General features: G+C 35.8%; 2 long non-coding RNA genes across 2 annotated transcripts; both read right to left on the bottom strand.

Annotated features, from left to right (window-relative positions):
- Positions 1–6,660: 6,660 nt before the first annotated feature.
- Positions 6,661–8,564, bottom strand: LOC135073204 (uncharacterized). Its single transcript, XR_010257597.1, has 5 exons — positions 8,305–8,564; positions 7,941–8,188; positions 7,685–7,856; positions 7,291–7,387; positions 6,661–6,770 (listed from the first exon to the last, which is right to left on the bottom strand). It is a non-coding gene; the product is annotated as an uncharacterized LOC135073204 (long non-coding RNA).
- Positions 8,565–11,176: 2,612 nt separating this feature from the next.
- On the bottom strand, positions 11,177–15,938 carry LOC135073203 (uncharacterized). Its single transcript, XR_010257596.1, has 3 exons — positions 15,903–15,938; positions 15,777–15,827; positions 11,177–11,896 (listed from the first exon to the last, which is right to left on the bottom strand). It is a non-coding gene; the product is annotated as an uncharacterized LOC135073203 (long non-coding RNA).
- Between the last annotated feature and the right edge of the window lie 6,058 nt (positions 15,939–21,996).

The following is a 21,996-nucleotide window of genomic DNA, read 5'->3' as shown; positions in this document are numbered from 1 at the left end:
CAGCTGTGCATGTCGTTTATCTATTAGGTATGTCCCCAGATTGTTATGAAAGTTTTTGAAACTATTGTCGTTAGTTTTTACAACTTGTGGAGTAAAATTGTTACCTAATAGGCACATCAACTACATAGTTGAATAGTTTCATAGACATTAATTTCTTTAAAGGAAGAAAGGAATGAAAATTTTATATTAATGATAATGGTATTTACAGGCTAATTGACTAAAAGATTTTTAGACCAAACTAATTCAATTAAAAATCAAATTAAGAACGACCATGACATTCATGTGTTTTGGACTAATTTAAAAAGCCTACTTACATTCAGGTATCTGTTAGAATTAAGCACGAGGGACTTTTAATTAATTTGTCACATATAGGCACTGGTAGTCCACCAAATTCATTTTGCGATTGCGTGACGCATCGCCGTAAAAGAGTGATCAAGGTATGCGTGATTGGCTAAAAATATTGCAATTGAATTTGATTCCTTTCCGATAACAATGTTCCTAATCAATAACGAATCGCGAATCCGTACCAACTAATTGGTAACGTTATCCCTTTCAGCTGAATTAAATAAATTGATATTTTAAAAACGAACGCGTAGGAAGGGTGAGTAATTGATGCGTAATTTAGGTACTAAAGTACTCGTATTTATTGAGTTTCCATTACACGTTATTTCCAGTTACATATTATGAACACATGCGATAATCCATAATAGATTCTCGAAATACATAACTATTTGTCGCCGGGAGAGAAATAACATGGTAGAGAAATAAAATCAAAGGTGGCACGTGTAACATATTCCGACGACATTACTGAGCGTCCAACATTTTCTGAAATCTGAGACCTTTCATCTAAATTCGAGACCCGACGATATCTTCTTGCGCTGGAGAAAAACAAGGAATATAAGATAATTTATTTGACCGCGGCGCGGATACGGCGATACACGTAAAACGTGTTGGGCAAACGAAACAGAAGGCGTGTCCATTCCGAAGGTCCGTGGCTCTATCTTAATTAATCGCGAGCGGTGCTAGTGACGACCGCTGCTTGGTTCTAGCTTAAATAATCGAATAGATAAGCATTCGAATAAGATTAAGCATCGAGATGCTTTACTGATATCCATTCTCTGCAGAATGAATGGATTCATTGAAAGTGCTTTATGGCTGTAATGGCGAATGCAGAATATAAACGACCTAATTTCGAAAAATATTAAGTGTTGTGACACTGATAGTTATTCTATATAGCATAAATGAATAAGTATAAATAGCACTATGACGCTTATCCCTTATTCACGCACTCTCTATAACTAAGTAAAGCATTCAATCATTTCCGACTCTCTCAAAATGAAAATCTATTGAAAAGTATATTTTAGACAGAGAGTAAGTAGGTAAATGTTATTTTAAAACTGCTACTTAAATGCTTAGTACTTATCATCAAACTACGTATACGATTCTTACAATATTTACGACTACTCGACAATATTAGTTTCGAGTCTATAGCACAGCACATCACCAGAAGCCCGACGGTCTTTATTACGGCCTTCACGTCTGATTTAACAGCTTTTCGAGCCAATCAGTTCGGAACATCCACTTCTTGTGCCTATATAGAGTAAATTGATTTACGAAAACATGGACGAGCTCAATGACCCACGCACTTATGTGGACTGATGAGGAGAATGAAAATTATTTAGCGCCACTCTCGCGGAAGTACCTATCAGTGGATTCCATTAAGCTATGTAGATTTGTGATTTCCGCACGAATACTCGCGTAATGTCAATAAATAGACATAACGTTAACATAGTTTAGCTGCAATGCTGCATTAATAAATCACTTTTTAATGGTCAGTACAAACATTTTATTTTACGCGCAAATATCGAGGGCGAATTTTAAATTCGTTTTACTGCCATATATTAATTTAGAACTAATGTTTATGTGTTATGTGTGTTGCAGGCTAAAATATTTACTTTTTAAGCTTTTCGCATGGCTTAAATTTTTAATAATATGTTAAGTAATGTTGTGAACCTTACATAATTAAGAACCAAGTTATGCAAATTTAAGTCCGCATTATAAAGTAGAAAATATTTTTTTTTACCTATATCGAAACATTTACATCATACACAGAATCCCTCAAGCGAGTATAAATCCTAATGGCAGATATTTAATAAATTAATTAATAATATCGTTATTTTCCGTAAAAAAATCGAATGATAAAGCGAATGCTATTCTAACAGTTGATATTGTCTGTTTTCCAAGCTCGCGTTTTCCAACTCGAGGCAAAAATAAAAAACCGTTTGTTGACTGTGTTGATTGATACTGTATTGTGAAAAAAATATATTTTCATAACTCTACGGCCCTCTAAACTGGCGCCAAATCGACACAGAACCCCGTGTGAAAAGCGCGAAAAGCCCATTGCCTGCCGGTTTTTGTCAGGCGCCACTGCTGCTTTTAGATGACTTGGTAGTTCATTGTTCTATCGTTAGATGGCGCTGCTCGCAGCCGCGTCTAACGGGAAGTTCGACTAACTGTCGTCAGATGGCGCTTTTCGGGGTGGTTTCAATAAAACCTTCAACATGGTGTTTTGTGTTGGAAACCTTTGCCTTTGGAATGGTATACGAGAATTGGTAGTGAAATGTATAATACTTTTTTATCTTTTCTGAATTTCCGTGGCTTGCCCCAAAATTTTCTTCCATACAAATTCTGTGCCTCAATCACAAACACAAAAATATAAGTCAATCCTGAGCCTCTCTCGTGTAAGAATCTGTGTGTATGATTTTTATTTATTGGAATATTTTAAAAAGGGAAACATCGGCTTTTTTGTACCGGCCAATGATTTATTTAGAACCCCAACAGCCATCCACAGCTCCAATTTCCCGTAAACTCAGGGGTTGTGTGTACTAAGACATTGTTTAATTTAAGTCCTTCCTCTCCCCAGTAATGAATCATGGGCGTAGTTATCCCGCAGTTGGCACACAATCACGAAGCCTCCTTCTTCATTACAAGACACTTTTTGTCCGGCGTTTTCTTCTTTATTTTTTCGTCGAAAAGTCGTTTATCCACTTTAACTGTAAGGCGACTTTCACGCTGTGTGAGGAGGCGTTTAATTTGAATATTTGATATACTTAAAATTAAATACTACTTTAAGAAATAATAAGTACCTACCTACTTATATAAGAACATGAAATTAAAAATAAGTATACCTACACACCTATTATTTTATAACTAAACTACATTTTATTTCAGTGTTACTATAAGTGGAGTAATTAAGTTTGTAATTATTATGAAGTAGGTTACTAAATAAGTAAGAAATATGAATACGATATTTATTTAGTGTGATCTAAGGAATAAGTAATTTATTTATCAATAGATGTAGTATTGTGTCACCTCCCCAATATTTTATTATTACTTATAAAAAGTTATTCATGAAAATCGCTTTTCTTATGTCTTCGAGAAAGCCTAAAATATTGCAAAGGCGAAATGTTTGGCAGCTTTAAGATATCCTCGGGTAGAGCCCGCAAGTCATTTTATCACGGTTCGTTATTTTTCTTCAATTTAAATTCTAATTTTCGTCACTTAACAAATGGGTCTTTGAAACTGGAGTACTTAGTAGTTAGATTTTTTTATTCGGATAGGAACAATTTTACCCTTTTTTGTGTAATAGTGAAGTACCTAAATGTTATTTCAGAAAGTCTACTGTATTATTTAAAAGTTAAAAATTGTGGGTCAGATTTTTTGGCACATAAAGAAGCGATATGGAAACTAACTTGGATTGTTTCGTTTTTTTTTGTGAAAATCCTTCACTTGTGTCGACAAGTCAAGAAAGAAGGAGATTTTGGGAGATGAAAAAATTATGTCTAGATCATTCAGATCATAGAAAGAACCTACTGTCAATGTACTGACTTTGCTTGGGCTTAATATTATTTCGCGAACGTTTTATAAAACGTCACGTTGAGTTGACCCAGAGAGGACGGCCGCCGTGTGGGCCTCTGACACTGGCTGTCAATATCGGCCCTTGTTGGGAAACTTTTCAAAATTGGAATTCCAAAGTTCAGAGAGACGTGCCGGCTCGCGGCTCTAGGGTGCACGCTTCGACTCTCAAAGGAAATTCGGTAACGGGCCATGTATTTACGCGGGAATTGAATTATCTACTGTGGCGTAGATTATTGCATTTACTCAGCGTGAAATTGCTAAATACTGGAAAGGAAAAACATCCCATTAAGTATTTTAATCGATGTTCGCGCGGTTGCTACGTTGCTTTTTTATTGTGTGTACTTTTCCGAGAAAATGATAAGAGTTTTTGCTAATAGGCACGAGTACGACAAACAAGATTCGTTTCGTTTTTCCTTAATAACTTTCATATAATAGGGCATATACAAATTTTCTGTGTAATGTTACTAAGATTTTGATGTAAGTATAAAGAGAGGTATCTGCGACATACCTACACAGATAAACGAAAGTTTTTAATAAAGCTAAAAAAGCAAAAAAGTTTCTTGAAGAGTGCTACAAAACACGTATGCCAAGACATGGTCTCCATTTGAGATCATCAATTCATCATACTTCAGGTCTGCGACAAGTACCTATGAACTTATAAACAACTACCTCAAAGATACCCAATAAACGAACTGGCTAGGAGTACGCAAAGTTTCCCCAATAACTAACTTAACGTCCACCTGCCAAAAGCGCTAGTCTAGACCCCACTCTGTCCAAGCAGTTTTCTCTAATCTCACTAACTCCTGCAGCTAAGCGTTTAGATGATATAAAGCGTGAGCAGCTTTATTGGACAGCGGAAATGAGTCTAAAGTTGCATTGTGGGATTAAACGCAACCCAATTAACTCGCGTCGACTCGTGCCTGCCCCGTCTCGATATCAGATTAGCTGCTCACCGGATTACATTAGTGGACGGCATACACCGCTGTATAACCATCCGCATCTATCCAATTACGGCACCCGTGATATTCAATAGTCATGCAGATTAGATTCGGCAACATATTATGAAATTGCCTATGAAATGATATATTAAAGATGTATGACCGATTTGATTAGTTGGTACTGGACCTTTATTGGATACGGGTTGCCAATAACACTTTCATGTGGGCACTGCATTATTAAATCTTATACAGCTGGATGATATGCGATGGTGACCCATATTATGGGGTATGAATGTTTGAATATTTTCTAGTCACTCGATTACTTATATTTTACGTACCTACATTAGGAGTGGTACTTGATCTGTCCTAAACAAATCTAAAGTCGTAACGTTAACTTTTGCAAGTATTTCGATCAGTTGTGATGTGGTCAATTTATCGACTAATGTTTTATATCACTTATTTATGAAGTCTCAGTATCATTTTGACAATTAAGTCTCAATTTGCGCTTTCGAGAATGGCAAATTAGATCTCTTCAAATGGACTTAAAGTAGATTTTCCCCTGTTTAGTGTAAATGACTCAACTCGATTTTATGTGAATGGCCGTTTAAATACATAGCTGGAGTGGACGCATATCAGCGTTGATATGAAGTGACGGCTAGTTAGAATATTCAGTTCGTTAATCCAATAGCGTCCTGTACGTCCCACGGGCACTGTGTGCGACACTTATTGGATTGTGTTAATCTTCAGGACTCGTTTCACCTAGAGCGCTGGTATTAGCGTAACTTGCTCTCGAGTAGTTATTTCATAGTCGAAATTTTGGGGTTTTCGTTTAATTCAAATTCAAATTTTTTATTAGTAAGTAGGTACCTACTTATGTAGCTGCCCTACAACCATTTTGGGACAACACATTTAAATAGGAGAATGCGTTGCCTTCATAATTGTAGAGCAATAAAGTTGAAAGAAATAGGTATAATGAGTAGTAACAATAATTAAACTTTTTAGTTGATTTTAATTTGATACTACGCCTCGGCCATTGCGTATTTATGTGCCTCATACCATGACTCAGTGAATGTTGAGGGTGTGGTGTTTGATTTTCTTAAGTAACACCCCAGATAACAATTTAAACTTGAATCTGACTTGCAGTAAGTTTGATGTATCAAAAATGAAGCTTTGTTTCAAATTTGCCATGGCAAGTATATAAACTTGAGGCAAGTTTAAATCAAACTTTCTAGTTTCCGAGCGACAAACTTGCATTAATGTGTTTCTATAAAGTATATGCAAGTTTGCCTTAACAAACTTGCATTATGTCTGCTTCTATAAATTATATGCAAGTTTGCCTTAACAAACTTGCATTATGTCTGCTTCTATAAATTATATGTAAGTTTGCCTTAACAAACTTGCATTATGTCTGCTTCTATAAATTATATGTAAGTTTGCCTTAACATACTTGCATTATGTCTGCTTCTACAGGGTGTTAGGTAAATGGGTATATGAGCCGACACTAGTCCATGTTAACATGGTCATATAAATGGTATGGTGAAGTCAGGAAATTGATATCTTCATTTTAATTATTTTAATTTTCATACAAATCGGATTTTATAAAATTTATTTTGTATGAAAATTAAAAAAAATAAAATGATATCTAATTTCTGACTTCACCATACCATTTATATGACCATGTTAACATGGGCTACTGCCGGCTCATATACCCATTTACCTAACACCCTGTATAAATAATATGTAAGTTTGCCTTAACAAACTTGCAATGAATATGCATGTTTGACATTAAATAAAACAACAAACATAACATATATTTTTTTATTATTTATACTTTTATCTTATCTTACTTTAAATGAGAAAAAATCGGTTTCATGGTCGCCGCTATTGGTTTTTTCTTTATTTTGTGTTTCTGCTCTGAAACAAAAAGAAACAAGTATATTTACCACAGGTTAAGACATTATTTTACATTTAATTGTATAAGTTTCTGTACTACTAACAAAATTATGAACTATGTCTGAAATAAATATATTTATAGTAATCCTTAAAAACTACTATAAGGGTAAGGGGTTATTAGTTAAAATTCTGAAAGGAGCACATCTAAAATTTGTAAATCACTAGGTACATAGTATAAAAGAAAGTCGCTGTCTGTCTGTCCCTTGTGTAATAATAATGTAATATATGTATAACTAGCGACCCGCCCCGGATTCGTATGGGGTTCTATTATATAACCTTTCTCATAAATCCCTCTAACTATTGTTGAAAACCGCATCAAAATCCGTTGCATAGTTTTAAAGATTTAAGCATATGTATATAGGAACAGACAGCGGCAGCAACTTTGTTTTATACATATGTATAATACATGTACCCGTGTGAAGCCGGGGCGGGTCGCTAGTGTAAAATAAAATACATCTAATGTAAATAAATTAAATCTTACCTTCTTGAAAGTCTAACTTTAGCTTGATTTAGCCAATCACTTATAATTTCTTTTAGACTGTCTTCAGTTACATCTTCGTTGATTTTTCTACATATTTCTAAAAAATAAAATAGAAATAATTAACACTAACAAACACGAATGATTCAGAAAATAATAGTAGTAGGTATATTGAGAGATATACAGGTGTATCTAAATGAATTCATTGGCAACCTTGCAGGGGGAAGCTCAGACCATCATTATGAACAACTTTATTTTCGTGATCAGTTTTTGTATGAAAACAGGAAAAATTGGTCATAGGAAAAGTTCATAATGATGGTCTGAGCCACCCCCTGCAAGGTTGCCTATGAATTCATTTACACCCTGTATAAGTTTGTAATAAAATAAAGGTACTTACGAAAGATTAATTTATAGGTTTCTGTACTCATAAATGACTTTTTATTCGAATTTTTCATCTGTTTCCCAGTTAACGAATACAACTCGGCTACATCATCTAGAATTATTCGTCTCAACATATTAGTCGTAAGGCTTCTTACATTTCTGCCGCCAATACCAGACAAAAATGACATCTGAAATTTAATTAAAGTAGCATTAGAATGTTTTCATAGAATAATAAAATTTGCCCTGTGTTTAAGTATTTAATTTATACATACTATTGCCTGTATTCTTGTTTATTTTTAAATGGTCATCGAAATTATTAAAACTTGCAATATCTTTACTGGTAGACTTGCCAAAAGTTCTGAAAGACCTGCATTGTCATCTGTTGGTGAAAATGTTTCTTCGGACCTAGCTAACGGTAAATCCAATTTTCTATTGATTTCAGCCATTTGGTTAGCTAGGTCTGACACAATCTGAATCATATGACTCTGCTGTATAGCATATTGCTTGTTTGTAATGCACTCTGTAACAAATAAAAAAACATGGAAAAGTCATAACTAAAACAAGTGAAAATATGAAATTTTGTCGCATTGCATCTTTGATGAGAGAAGCTCATTGCATGTTATAAAAACCTGTTACCTGATTGGCAGTTAACAGCTTTGAGTTGTGTTTGCTTGGCCTCTTTAGAACCGGAGGTGACTGGGTAATTTACAGCAGACATTATGTCCACTGTCACTTCATTTGTAACATCATTTTCTGCTTCGTCTGAGTCCAAATTTCAGGTTTCTTCCGCTTTTTTTAAATGTAATCGTGCTTCGCCATAAGTTTCTGAAATAAATAAAAAAGTCTCACAATAGTAAAATCTAGTTATAACTTAGCAATACAAAAATAAAGAAAATTATTTTACCATATAACTTTTAAGTATTTTTATTTGATATTGTGACCATGTTGCTTCAGGTGCAGGCATCTTCTTCAAGTTTGTTTTTGATTTCTTCAGTGCATACATTAGGGTAATAACAAGTGTTGGTATCTTAACCACTTTGATGAAACTATGCCAGGAGCATCATCTTCATCTAAAAATGTAACCAAAAAAAATTTTTTTGATTCCATTATGCAAAGTCTGAAACCAAATAACACTATTAATTATAATTATATTATATAATAATAGATAGGTATGTAGGAGGAAATTTATGTTACCTTTCCTAAGACATAACTAACAATTTTAAGAATTAAACGAGGTAGGATAAAAGTACATGATAAGGTGGATAGGATGTTTAGGGGGTATTTTATATTTACATTTACAATTTTGAAGTGCTATGAGTGTAGCATTTTCATAGCAACATGATAATTATTGAAAGGAAAAACTATGACTTTTCCATCAATGTCAGTCACTGTACAGCAATTAATTTATTTTATTTGAGGATATTTGTTAATTTTAGATGTTCTATTTATGTATTATTTTCCAATTGCAGTGCAAGACAGGGTCCACGATGTACATTTACAACTTACAATAACACCTTTCTGTTACACATAGATAATTAGAAATAGATATTGAGTAATATGCATAACTAAACAGGATCGAACATGCAGGAACTATTTAGGGTTAGGAACACTTGGAACACGTTGCCTGGGTTTGAAAGTAGGTAAATAAGGTTTAAGGGATAGATATGAACTACATATTATCATTAATTCTGTTTGTAAAAGTAAAAATAAATGAACTAACCTATAATCTTCAGCACGTCACGCGTCCAATTCGCACAACAGAAGCGTTTATTAAATAAAACACCGTGCAAAACAAAAAAACTTGTAGGTTCTACGTTCTACCACTGATTTTGTGCACTGCAAAACACAGATTAGAGAGTAATTGAGAGTATGCTGCAAAAGTGCAAAACACTTGGCTGTTTTTTCTTCCGGAACCGGAAGTTTTTGTTTTCTTTTTTATGGCTTCGGGCGAGTGACGTTGGCGTATGACCACTAGTGATTATTTGCAGTGTTGCCAGTCGGGTCTTGTCAGAAATTACCAGAAATATAAAAAAATGTAACCTTTTTAAATAAAAAGTAACCTTCATACGGGGGGGGGTGCGGAGCGATTGTGTAAGGTTGTTCATGGATGGTTCATGTTTACCTAAATTCGAAATTTTGACCATTCCATGAAGACCGAAAAGTGACCGGTCGTATAAAACCGTTTCATGGATTTGCGTTTTATTATCAAAAAAACATTTGCTAAAACTCATTGTCTTTAACAAATAATAAATCAAATTCATGTTTAAATGCAGTTTATGACATAATTTTTAAATTGTCACTATTAATATTTTTACTGAATAACCTGTAAAAGGTAATTCTACAATTTCTGAAAAATCACCTAAAAGTAACCTTTTCATTAGTGTAACCAATGCAGTTCAAAAGTAACCTAAAAGGTTACAAAAGTAACCTTCTGGCAACACTGATTATTTGCTCCATGCGTATGACAGTTTAACGCAAGTTTGTAACAAACAAAAAACAAACTTGATACTTCATCTTTGAAACATAGCGCAAAATGCAAACTTGCTTCAAAATTAAAAAAGCCTTGAAACATCATACCTAAATCAAAAAGCTTACAGCAATATTGCCACAAACTTGATTTGTCATATTTGACGTGACAATCTAATTTCAAATAAAAATCATGTTTGCAGCAAGTTCGCTTGCTATCTGGGACACGATAAATAAAAGAATAGGTACAATTGATTTATAAAACCAAGTGACTAAGCGGTTTATCAATGTCAGAAACACAACAGTTCAAATTTTAATGTAATTATCAGTTTATTATCCTTGATCAAAACAAAAGATGAAGATGATGAAGTTGGTCAAAATAAAATATGAACGAATTTCAAGTCTTTTATCCAAGCATTTCATGTATCATCTATTCGGAATACGTCGAATTAGTATTATCCCTAATGAAACTAATTGCAGTATCGCATGCTCTATTGTCCATAACTGTATGGACGTCATAAATTAATTATTCGCTAATTCCGTATCATTGTCAATACACTGCTTGAGTTATCTAATGTTATTCAGCAGACACTGTATAAATTATACCCATACCTAATGCAGTCTACACACCAAACCCGCAAACCTGTCGACATGAGTCGTCGACTTTTGACATGTTGTCAAAAGCCATGGAAAGTACAAGTCGTCGACTTGATACTAAGGCCAGGCCTGTTCATCTCCGCGAGTTTACATCGAAAACAAAACACGCACGATGGCACACCTACAGGATACTATTCGACAAGGCCTCACATACGAGCGAACATTGACTCACACACGCGTATTCTTGTGTATGATGGAAGAAAATAAGAAAATGGTGTACTAAATACTGTGCAGTATTTAACTGCCTAACTAAATAATAATAAAAACACAGAATGTACTTTTGTTTGCTTGTTCAGAGTGTGTTCCTAGGCTTCTAATTTCTAGCTATTGTCTGTGACTCCTAATCTTCTTGTGTGTATGGATCAACACGGGTAAATCAGGCGACTTTGAAGATATACTGGGATTTATTACTTTACAATAAAGCGTTTACAATATTTCAGTTGAAAGTTCAAATGAGAATGAGAGACGTTAAGCGTCTGTGCAATCGTTTATATAGGTGTGCTTCAGCGCCATCTGTTGTGGTTTCTTGACATCGCGTGACGTAATCGATGCGGTGTGCTCGGTGATAGTATTGCCATTGATCTTTAGTTGGAGCTTCTCACGCGCTCCAATAGATGGCTCTTCTTAACATTCCGGCGGGCCTTGAGAGACTCCCTCTCAACATCTCAGCTCACGTCGTGTCACGCGCCGAGCCTCGAACCTGGCACCTCAGCGACCGGAAGTGGGCATATCTTTGAGAATGCCCTGTGTATAACGCCCGTGGCCGTCCGAATGACAGCAACCCTTGGTACGCCGTCACTGCCTGAAATCAGAGTTATTATGCGTCCTAACCGCCATTTCAGCGGCGGAAGGTTATCGTCCTTTATGACAACCAATGTTCCAGTTTGCAAGTCTTCAGTTTTCTGTTGCCATTTAGTACGTTTCTGAAGCTCTGATATGTACTCTGTAGACCATCTCCTCCAAAATGTCTGCCTCAGCTGTTCAACTCGCTGGTAACGATTGAGTGTGTGCGTGGTTGCAGCGGTAACATCACTCTCTGCAGGTGCAGTCAGCGGCCGACCAATAGTGAAGTGGGCAGGAGTGAGTGGAGAGTAGTCGTTGGGGTCTGAGGATAAAGGATACATAGGGCGGGAATTCAGGACAGCTTCAATTTGTACCAAAACTGTGCTGAATTCCTCATAAGTCATGTTTACATTTCCTACCACACGTGCTATATGGTGCTTACAGGACTTGATCCCAGCTTCCCATAAACCGGCAAAATGAGGCGCGTAAGGGGGAATGAATTTAAATTTAATGTGATTATCTGAAGCGTAATCAATGATAGACTGAGAATTACTCTTTAAAAAATCTGAAAATTCACGAGCTGTTCCTACAAAGTTACGTCCATTATCGGAAAATATTTGATAAGGTTTTCCTCTCCGGGAAATAAATCGTTTCAGTGCTAAAATATAACTCTGTGAAGACAAACTAGTTACTAGTTCCAAGTGTATCGCTCGAGTTGAAAAACATATAAATAGACATAAATAACATTTTTCTAGTCTGGAACCCCTACCTTTCTTATTTAAAATAAATAAAGGTCCAGCATAGTCTACTCCACAGTTTATGAAAGGAAAATTTGCAGTTACTCGTTCAGTTGGTAAGTTACCCATGATTGGTTGTACTATTTTACCTTTCAAACGACAACATATGACACACTGGTTAACGACCTTTTTTGCTAAGTTTCTACCGCCTAATGGCCACCAATTGTCTCTGATATGAGATAAAATTAATTGAGGCCCAGCGTGCAATAATTTTAAATGTTGACTTTGAAATAATAAATAGGTAAAGATATGTTTACTACACAATAAAATGGGGTGCTTTTTGTCATATGAAAATTCAGAATTAACTAATCTGCCCCCGACTCTTATGATTTTGTCAGCATCTAAAAATATATTTAAACTGGAAATATTACGTTTTGATTTATTTATAGAAAGATTATTATAAAGCGCATTGTATTCTTCAGGAAACGATTCCCTTTGTGCCTGTCTAACTATAAACAATAAGGATTTATCAAGTTCTTCTACTGATAACGGCCCGTGTAACCGCTCATCAATAGATTTTGTTCGTATGTTATGTATAAAACGCATTACATAAGCACAAGTTCTTTGTAATCGATTTAGTTTAGAAAATCGGCTGAAATCAATGATAGGTAAATTAGAATCGCTACTACACAACAAGTTTGTAGTGGGAAGTTTTAACTCAGGTAAATCATTTAAGTTCTGTAAAATATTATTTTGATTTTGTGACCATTTTATGCTATCTTCAAATAAAAAGGTGGGTCCGTTCCACCATAAAGTTGATGAACTCAATTCATTTAAAAGTACTCCACGGGAAACTAGGTCAGCTGGATTATTTGACGAGTTTACATGCAGCCAAATTGTGTTGCTTGTCAACTCATTTATCTCAACAACGCGATTCTGCACAAAAGTCTTTAACTGATGTGGTGACATTTGCAACCATCTGAGAACTATAGTAGAATCTGTCCAAAAAACAACTTTGTCAAAGTTCAATCGAAGTGATTTAATTATTTTATCATACAATCTAGCTCCCAATAGTGTACCGCATAACTCGAGCCGTGGAATGCTAACCGGTTTCACTGGCGCGACGCGGCTCTCGAACATAATAATCTCACCGTGATGACGTCATCATTACTATTGCACGTCCGAACATAAGCGCACGCACCGTATGCAGCCTCGCTCGCATCCGTAAATATGTGTAATTCGATCCTAGAATGGTCACACGTTCCTACAACATGACGTGGTACGCGAATATTATGTAAATAAGTTAATGTTTCAAGCGAGTAGGAGATCGCAGTTTAAAAGATTGATGTTTTTCAGAGAGCGCTGCTGCCCGTTCTCTGTTTGATGTGTAGTCCCTAAGTCGCCTCTTACGACACCCGCGGGAAGAGTAGGGGTTGGTGACAAATGTATTCTCCTCTGCCGTCACCACACGGCTTTTATTATTTATTGATTTTGAATTATAAACAATGCCTGAAATAATCCAACCTAGCGTAGTGTTTTGTAGGTAAGGACCTGCCTGTAAACGCATTTTACCTTCTATCAACAATTCCCAAAACACGTCAGCCCCGATCAATAAGTCAATTTTTGACGGTAAATAAAATAACGAATCGGCTAACTGAATATTATTCGGAATGTCTAAAGAGTTATAATGTAATGGAACTGTTGGTAAATTTGAAGTTATATGTTTCAAAACTATACATTTACAGCGAGTATTATAATCACCGTTTAATGACCTGATCTTAATTTCGCACAACTCTGTTGACTGAGTGTGTGAATGCCCTATTCCTGTGATATTATATGTGGACTGTATCGAATCGACTTTTAATTTTTTACGTAAATTTTCTGTAATTAAGCAGTGTTGACTGCCGCTATCTAACAAAGCGCGAGCCTTATGATATACATTGTCATTACCTGCTATCTCCACTAAAGCTGTGGATAATAAAACAGTTTCTGACGCCTGCGTATACAAACTATTGTTCGAATTCTCGTTTCGTGTCGGTTCGGCTGTATGTAACACTGCCGACGAGTGCAGTACGGGGTTCGAATCCGGTTGGCACTCCACGACTGATACTAATGCGTTTTCTACTTTATCATTATTGTTACTGTGCAATAAACTGTTGTGTTTTCTATTGCACTGTTTACACGGACCAAAATAACAATCTGAAGCGAAATGTCCAGCTCGTAAACAATTAACACATAACCTTTTATTATTAACGAATTCTAATCTCTCTTTAACGTTTAAATCCAAAAACTTAGTACAAGAATAAAGCGAATGATTTCCGCTGCATAATGAGCATGTGCGGGTACTTTTGGAATTCACATTATTTTTTGTTGAAGCGAAAATATGTGATTTTTGTTGCGATTGTTGTTGAGGTTTTTTATTGTTATCAAAAGGGACTTTACTATTAGAAAATGATGAAGAATTATGCGCTTTAATCATTTCTAAAGTGTCTGCCTTATTTTTCAAGAATGTAATGAGATCGTCTAACTTAATGCGTTTATGATGCTGCGTAAATAAATTATTTTTATGTTCCTCCCACTCTTTCTCAACTACTGCGTCTAATTTGGAGGTAATGATATAAATAATAAGTGTATCCCAATATTCTACAGGTTCCCCGAGTGTCTTTAAGGCACGTAAATTCTTTGAAACTATATCAATTAATTTCCTTAGATGAAATGAAGTCTCTTTATTTAGATTTTGAATGGTAAATAAAGACTTCACATGATTATGTACCAGCAACTTGACGTTATTATACCTCTCATTGAGCAAATCCCAAGCTATTGTGTAGTTTTCTGATGTGCATTCTATTGATTTAATAACTTGAGCTGCCTGACTAGTTAGCGATGTACGCAAATAATGGAATTTACGAATGTCATCAAGCTGGGTGGAGTTGTGAATCATAGAAAGGTAGGTATCCCTGAACTCTAACCAATTTTCAAACGACCCGTCAAAGGAGGGTAGTGAAATAGTAGGAAGCTTAATATTTATCGAAGCTTCACACCTAGAACTAGCACTAGTTGAATCAGAAAGGCTAAAACGTTTTATTAAACTTTCTGCTTCTGCCATGGTTTCGTAATAAATATTTTCAAATGATTCACGATGTTCTAACTGAATTGCAGTTTCACTATCTAACACCATGAGCATTTCGATGGAGCTTTGAATGCTATTAAATTCACTAAATAATGATTTGGCTAATTCACTACGCAATTTTAATTCGGTTAATTGTTTATCGCTAGGACGAGAGTGGCTATGAAAAGAATTTACAAATTTTACGAATAACGTCAGTCTACCCTTGATTGAACCGCGTTTTTTATTTAATTCTCTAATTACAGTATCATCAGAATCTACGCACAAATTAGGAGATTTACAACGAACGGTTACGTTTTCAACACTCATTTTGACGATTTATAAAAGTGGGTACTCACCAAATTCCTGTAAACTGCGTACGTGACTCGTGAGGAAGCACAACACGGTACCTAGAGGAACAAGCACAGCTTTAGTAAAATTGAAATGGGATAAGATGGGGGAAAAAAGGAACGATTTGGCCAGACCCTTTGCTGATCCCTCGATGTGATGATGGATGATCCGGCTCGAAGGACCAATGTTTGCTTGTTCAGAGTGTGTTCCTAGGCTTCTAATTTCTAGCTATTGTCTGTGACTCCTAATCTTCTTGTGTGTATGGATCAACACGGGTAAATCAGGCGACTTTGAAGATATACTGGGATTTATTACTTTACAATAAAGCGTTTACAATATTTCAGTTGAAAGTTCAAATGAGAATGAGAGACGTTAAGCGTCTGTGCAATCGTTTATATAGGTGTGCTTCAGCGCCATCTGTTGTGGTTTCTTGACATCGCGTGACGTAATCGATGCGGTGTGCTCGGTGATAGTATTGCCATTGATCTTTAGTTGGAGCTTCTCACGCGCTCCAATAGATGGCTCTTCTTAACAACTTTTTTAAGTTGCCTCAAGACACTGAGAGGTAAATAAGTAGTTCATGATAATTATTCATGCTAAATCATGTATTTCCTCCGCCATTTTCCGCAGTTTGGCACCTCACGTCACATCATTTTACCGAAGTCAGCCCTATAGCTTCGGCGCAGTGCCGATCACTGACGTTCGTCAACAAAATGGTGCTTGACTCTTGAGACAGGCTAAATTACACCATATTGTTAATGACATTGAGCATACATTTTTTTAAATACCTTCGCGAAGTAAAACTTCTGTACGTAGTACTTATTATTATTCTGTGCTAAGGCTGAGTTGCACCATCTTACTTCAACTTTGACAAACGTCAAAAATATGTCAAACTCCGTAAAAAAGCACCGGTTATTGTTATTTTTACGGTTAAAATAAGATGGTGCCTTAGTTTTTGAAATAAAGCCGCCGACACCAAGCCGCCGGGCTTGGTATGTAGAGTCCTTAACGTACGAGTAATATGTCATCAAACCATTATTTACGTGCATGACTTAACGCTTTCATATAATCATTTATAGTATGTTTATGCTGAAGTAGGTATTACCTTCTAAGACATTAGGTGTATTGTTCGGTTACGACGTTTTTATGGTTTTAAATTAAACCGTAATAAAGAGAAGTAGTTCTGACGGTACGGTCTAAATTTAAGTTTGGACACAATGCTTAATAGACCTCTCTACAAAGTTTTTAGGACCCATTATCCATTTAGTTACAGTTACTTCAATAAACTTTTATATTTTGCGTAGGTACTCACCATGTAGGGTGAAATTGAAATCGTTGGCATCCTTTTAAAATAAGACTACGATGAGTGTTTTTGTCTTTATTAACCTGTGTATAGTTAAAAACATATATTTTTTACTATTTATTTTCATTAGTGTACCATGTATGTAAGGTACCTATATGGTTATTTCTGCCAAAATACAGCATCTTGCTAGGTTCAAAGAATGATCGATTGAGTGCAATACCATCACTATTTTTCGATGTCGAATACAATAATAGGATACGAACGAAGGTATTAGGACAGGACGCGAAGGATTGTAGTTCCCGTCACGTATGGAATAAGCGTCAGGGCGGTGGGCGCAAGACAAGCATGAGAATTACGACGTTCGATGCCGTATTAAAACTGCATTTATACCCCCAAGTTGGCACATTCGCATATGCAATGCACTGAAGCTTATTAAAATTCATGCGACTCTCGCATAGTGTGAATGTTATTTTGTTAAAAGAACTCGCAGATGTTTTAGGTTTTATTTTATAAAGTAGATTGTTGAAGATAATCCGTTTTTATGTTATTCATTCTCTAATGCATGTTGTGTTCATCCTTAATTAAGTTTGCATTTAACAAACGTCGTTTTTGTGAATGCTAATTCACAAGAAAAAATTACAAAAACGACATTAACATCAACAAGGTTACATTGTAGCCAATGTAACCTTGTTGATGGAGAACAAATAAATAAATTCCTCCTAAATAACTAAACAATATTAAGGTTATATTTAAAAAAGTTATTAACTTTAAAAACTGTTTCGAAAGCTATAAGAAGCAATATAAGCGTATCTCAGTTACAGGCTTATTAAGTTTGCAAGTTACTTAGTCTACTCATAAGTAAACAGTACTTAAGTACAAGTAGAATTTCTTCTGTAGTAAAAGTTGAGTTAATAGGATAAAAAAGTCAATACAATAGTTGGCTCTTTAACGAGTGTTAGATTAACTACTTAGATATAGACGACTTTATGTCAAAAATAGATCACTTATTGAAATTAGTCGAAGAAGAGAACGCAATTTATTTGAAATCGTGATCAAAAAGGCGCACGAGTAAGAACAGTCGGTGTAATCGAGCAGTCCCATCACGTATGGAATAGGTCGGGCAGACATCACGCGTGTGTGGAATCGCTGCAGAGTTGCAACCGCTGATTTTTACACAGAGCTCCACTGACCGCCGCTGAAAGTAATTTCAAACTGGGAAATACGTCCGGAGTGTTCCAAGAATCAATTCGATTGCTTCTATAAATCGAGTTTTGTCATACTGAGCAGCGGTTCGACGAATTACAGCGCAAACAGCAAATGCTTTTAATGTTTTGCATTGGTTGTAGGATTGTGTAATTGGCTACCAAATTAGTGGTTAAGTTTCTTGGTCCTTGCGTTGCTTTAGTCTCTATGTCAGCTGTTATATTTTTAAATATTTACCTATTTTTTATTAACTGTTACCGAGAAAATATTACAAATAAATTGCTATTCCGACAAATACTTATCATTTCAAAGTTTTGCCCAAATAAGTACCGAAGTCAATACTCTATCTTATAATTTAGGAATAACCTATGACGTTAAAATATTTTTACCAGTAAAATTCTGAGTTTCGCAGAAGTAATTTTTATAGCTTGACTAAGTAATAGCTTAATTAAGTATAATTTAAGTTTGAATTGCTTTTTCAAGAAATGTGACTAAAGCGTAAGCAGATTCTAATATTCTATGTATAGTTTAATTGGAGTTGGTTACTTGGAAATGACTTCAATTTATTTACTTGAGATTAGTGATGACAATTCCAAGTAACTCAAAAATATTAGATAGTTATGCCTCGAATATTTTACCAAGAACAAAAATGTATTAAAATGACAGCGCAAGTTTTCGACTGTTCAGCACTTTAAGATTTTTTTCCAAAAAAAAATGCAAATTTTTAAATTACTTATGGTAATTATTTATGGCCTCAAAAAGTTTACACTAATCTAAGAACATCGTCATTAATCCAACAAGGAATGAATGAGGTCTTAAAAACGTGTTTTACTAGAACCTACTCGTGGGTAAGTACCGCTTAGTAAGTACAATCATGAATAGTTGGTACACACTTTTATAGCTTTTTCTCACAGCAATTAAAAAAGCTAGACAGATGTTCCCGACGATCCAATGAAAGTGTTTAACTCGCTAAAAGTTATTCCTTCATAAAACAAGTCAACCGTGATTACCGCCGCGAAAAACAAATAAGTATGTATCAGCCACCGCGTTAAATATTCCATAAATTTAATAACACGTCGCGAACTTTCATAAAGCATTTCGACGCATAATGAGGGTAAATATTGGATAAAGCGGAAACGGACGAACGTGTAGGGAAGTGCGTGTTTATCGACGCGACACAGCGCAGTCTACTTTATCACAAATAGGCCTAACTCACTCCGGGACGGAATACTCTCGTGATTAATATGCCGAAAACAGCACATTCCCCTCAGCGTAATACGGCAAAAAACCCAAACCCATCACACGGACCGGACAAGGACCCTAACAGAGCCGATCCTCCTAACACCGCAGACCGGGAGACACAGCTAAACATTACTAAAAGGACAAAACGAAAGGACTGCGAAACCCCCGGGGATTCATGTTATTATGAAAGCAAAATCGATGACCTGCGGGAATCTCAGGAGAGCCGATTTGATACTCTCACGAATGCGATAACAACATTAATACAGCAAAATAAAGATATAAAGAACACATTGGAATGTATGTCCACAAAATATGACAGCCTTCTAACTAAGGTTGAGTCGCTTGAGAAAGATAATCACCAGTATCGCACGCAAGTTCAATTGCTTGAAGATAAAGTAGAATCGCTGGAACAACAACTTAAATCCTCATCCATCGTTGTGCGTAACGTACCAAAGACTGATTCGGAAACCAAGCAACACTTAACTAGCACGATTCAAAACATCATCACAACTGTCGGATCCTCGCCCCCACTGCAAGAACTGGAGGTACGGGACATTTACCGTAACAAATCATCTGCTATTGTCGTAGACTTCACCACGGTTACACGGAAGGTGGATCTCGTCTCCAAGCTCAAACAATACAACAAAGCAAAAAGAGGTAAAAACGAGCCTCAACTCAACACACACAACATAAATCTACCAGGGCCGGCCACTCCAATCTACATCTCAGACCAACACACCACAAAAACTGGGTACCTGTACTTCTTGGCAAGAGAACAGGTGAAGTTCGTGCTACCAGTTTGCTGACGACACTTGCCTAGTAATAGCTAATAAAGACCCACAAATAGCCGGTAAACTCTTGCAAATGGACCTTGATGCTTTAATTCGATGGTGTCATGACGCTGGACTTGTCCTTAATGCAAATAAAACAAAGCTTCTTATAATCAAATCTCCTTACATAAGACATAGTACACCGACCATAGAATTGGTGGCTCATAATCATAATTGCCTACATACTATGAGCACAAACACAACTACACTCGACGTCAAATAAATCGCACCTCCCGCGACAAGCATTTTCAAACGTATGCATCCCCACTTCCCACCAATATTAGTACCATTTAAAGGCCTAGTTCTAACCTTCATTTCCTTAAAGTAAAGGTTTTTACCCCAAAAATGTGTCTTTAGAAGAATCCAGAGTCACTTATTCAAAAAATAGGTAGTTACGCTAGAGCCAACTTTTATGGCTATAAAACTGTTAAGTTGGGTTTAATTGCTATCCATCTGTTAAAGAGGACACATGAAATCATTATTTGGTTTTATAACCATAAAAATTGGTCTAATTGATCCCATAGGTGGGCCCAAAGTGAGGTATTTTTTCAAGTCACATTTATGGTATATGTTAATCATTTATTAAGAAATTAAATGTGTTTTTCTTTAAGGATATTTATTGGGCTTTCAAATAACACCAATATTGTTGGGGTACCATGATTGTGTCAGAAGAAAATCGTTAAAGTTCGCGTCGCGGAAGGTGCGGTTTATTTGATGTTGAGTATATTTGCAGCTGCCCACAAATAGACAAGGTCGATAACCAAACATATCTTGGTCTAGTTATCAACCATAAATTCCACTGGAGTACCCACATTGAACGTGTCTGTACTAAGCTTAGGCAATTTTTAGCAAACATCACCATTCTGAATAATCGCATTCCATTCAAGGTTAAGTTAATGCTGTACAACGCGCTTGCCGAGTCATATATTCAATACGGACTTAGTAGTTACGGGCGAAGTTACAAATCATATCTTGACCAGATTTTTAACTTACAACTTAAAATACTTAAAACCATAGTGCCCAACAAAATTAAAATTAAATTCCAAGACAACGTCTCTGGCCTCTTTAAATACTGTAAGATATTACCGATCCATACACAAATACAATGCACCTTATTAAAAGAGCACTTTTTTAATGAGTCTTTTAAAACTCGGGTCGACCACCCTGTATGCACTCGAGCGATATCTAAAAACCGGCTGTGGCAGCCGCGCGCCAACAACGCGTACGGCGCACGCACAGTCGAATACCTACTGCCCCGGATTATAAATAGCATGCCACCCGAATTTGTGAAAGAAATCACTGTCAAAAATATTAAATATAAGCTGAAGGACTATTTCCTAAAGCTATTGTAACAATATTAAAATGTTTTTATGCTGTATTTATGTAATTGTATGTGAAATTGTGAATGTACCCACTGCAAACTCGTTAGCTTTACATCAAACCCTAGTGGTTTTTAAAGCTATCTAAATGTAATTGTCTCAATGTAACTTTCTTTAAGTTGTTAAATAAAAAATAAAAAAATAAGTCAAAGAGACTGTTCGCGGCCTGGACCTCGCATGGTAAAGTTCTGGTCAAGACAGGAGACGGCGAACCAGCCGTAAGAATAAATAAAGAAGAAGATCTTAAAAAAATCCTATTGTAAATCACTAC

Source organism: Ostrinia nubilalis, chromosome 7 (assembly GCF_963855985.1).
Source record: "Ostrinia nubilalis chromosome 7, ilOstNubi1.1, whole genome shotgun sequence".
In the NCBI taxonomy this organism is placed as follows: domain Eukaryota; kingdom Metazoa; phylum Arthropoda; class Insecta; order Lepidoptera; family Crambidae; genus Ostrinia; species Ostrinia nubilalis.
The sequence above is the reverse complement of the archived record's forward strand: the minus strand, read 5'-3'. Positions and strand labels throughout refer to the sequence as shown.